This window comes from Rhinoraja longicauda, chromosome 24, assembly GCF_053455715.1.
Source record: "Rhinoraja longicauda isolate Sanriku21f chromosome 24, sRhiLon1.1, whole genome shotgun sequence".
In the NCBI taxonomy this organism is placed as follows: Eukaryota; Metazoa; Chordata; class Chondrichthyes; order Rajiformes; family Arhynchobatidae; genus Rhinoraja; species Rhinoraja longicauda.
Genome location: NC_135976.1, coordinates 20,376,248 through 20,378,674, shown reverse-complemented (window position 1 = coordinate 20,378,674; position 2,427 = coordinate 20,376,248).

The following is a 2,427-nucleotide window of genomic DNA, read 5'->3' as shown; positions in this document are numbered from 1 at the left end:
TTTTTCTCAGCAACCAGTGTGAAGTGGACACTTGATCTGTCCCGATAGACACCCTCTCTCTTCAGGAAAGTTGTCAAATTCCTAGACTCACACGAGGATGGGATTGGTGCAGTGGAGCAACTTGAGAGAGGACACAGGGAGACTTCCCTCAGTCTCATCGCCCTTCCTATCCCGCTGCTTCTGTGAAGTGAAACAATCGAGAGAGGTGGACAGGAAATCAGTGTGGGAGGAGGTGAGTTCACATTAGAAGCCACAAAGCAGTAGCAGACACAACAGAGTAGTTCAAAGGCGGACAGAATCTCTCAATTCAAGAGCACTAAGTTTCCTCTTGTTCTGGTGGCTCTCCTCACACTCACTTGACACAACCCAAATACTGATCCTTAACACAGCTACCAAGTGAACCAAGACTGGTTTCTCTCAGCCCCCCCCCCCTTCAGCCTTGACATCCACCATGATGAAGTGCTTTGAGAGGCTGTTTATGGAACACATTAAATCCAGTCTACCAAGCAGCCTTGACCCACTGCAGTTCGCCCATTGCCACAATAGGTCAAAACAGCGGGTCAAGCAGCATCTGCAGAAGATATTTCCGAATACTTGGTCCATGCCTCGCGTTAGCTTCAGGGGTCAGTTACCAAATGTCAGATGGACATAAAATACTGGAGTAACTCAGCGGGATAGAAGGAATGGATGAAGTTTCGGGTCGAGACCCTTCTCAAACGTCACCCATTTCTTCTATCCAGAGATGTTGCCGGTCCCTCTGAATTACTCCGGCACTGAGTCTATCTTCGGTGTAAACCAGCAAATCCGCAGTTCCTTCCTCCACACCTCTTCCCACAGCCGCCCAACTATTGACCCACGGCATCATTCAACGAATCCAGGGCGCATTTGAATTGGTGGGTGCTGAGATTGACTGGAGGGGGTTGCGAAACATGGAATGGCCGATCCCGGGAAGCGCTTCCATTAATCCCGCAGTCTCGGGCTCCGTTGGGCCGCTGCCCTGTTTGGAAACCATGGAAAGTGCGTGAGAACCATTGGCGGCCGTGGTGATGTGGGACGGGACTGGTCGCTTGGCCGAGGTCCGGTGAGGTGGAGACCCAGCAGCGCCCGGATTGAAGCCGGGCAGGAGGGGAAACAGGAGGAGGAAATGGTGTCTGTTGATGAGCTGCGGCGCCTGGACCTCACCGCGGGCCACGAAGATCACCGTTCGGTCAGCCTCTGACCGCTAAGGTCAACCAAGATCATCTGTCTCGTTCTACTCCCAATCAGGTAGTTACTGCCAACATGCGCAAGCAATGTTTGCAGGCACTATCGCAAAGTTTAAGCAGTTAGACAGATACATGGATAGGATAGGTTTGGAGGGACAGGGCTGAACGCAGGCAGGTGAGACTGGAGTAGATGGGGCATGTTGGTCGGCGTGTGCAAGTTGGGCTGAACGGTCTGTTTCCACGCTGTATTACCCTGAGACACCAACAGTTTCCCTGACTTCCAACTTTTTGCAGGGAGAACATTTCACCATTCTACCTGCCATTTCTACTCCACTAAAACTAAGAGGGGAAAAAACCCACAGAAATCACACAAAGAAACAGAAACTACTTTTACCTTCTATCAGACTCAGCAAAGCTTCCTGGACCCCTTGCGGCACTGGAGATCCAGGTTCGATCCCGACTACGGGTGCTGTCTGTACGGAGTTTGTACGTTCTCACCGTGACCACATGGGTTTTCACCGAGATCTTCGGTTTCCTCCCACACTCCAAAGACGTACATGTTTGTAGGTTAATTGGTTTGGTATAAGTGTAAATTATCCTTAGTGTGTGTAGAGTAGTGTTAATGTGCAGGGATCACTGGACAGTGCGGACTCGGTGGGCCAAAGGGCCAGTTTCCGCACAGTATCTGTAAAACTGTAAACACTAAAACAACTTCACTCTCAATGGGCCATTCTGCTACATCTTGTCTTCCTTCTATCGGCTGCTCAATATGCCGCTTTATTGGCCAATCCAATGGCTACCTTTGGAAATTCACTAGTGCTCAAGCATTGAAATACACTCACTTGTCCAATCACATGGCTGCCTTTTGCATCCAACGGCTAACTTTTGAAGAGATTAGAGGAGGTGCATGTGAGCGCCCATTTCACCTGTACGGACTGCGGGGTCTTTGATGGATGAGAGGGAGGTTCAGGGACAGGTTAAATCTCCTGCATTTGCAAAGTCCCCAGAGAGGAGGTAGTTTGGACATTGTGAAGACAATAAACATTGCCTTTGACGTTTTTGCAAAATATATTATTCTACTGAAAAATTTCCAATGCATTCCAATAAACCAACTGCAAACTATGAACGTTTAAAAAAAAAAAAGATGCTGTGAATCTAAAGCAAAAATGGAGCAAAACAATCAGCAGTTCAGCAGCAATTGGAAACAGTTAACTGTTCAGGC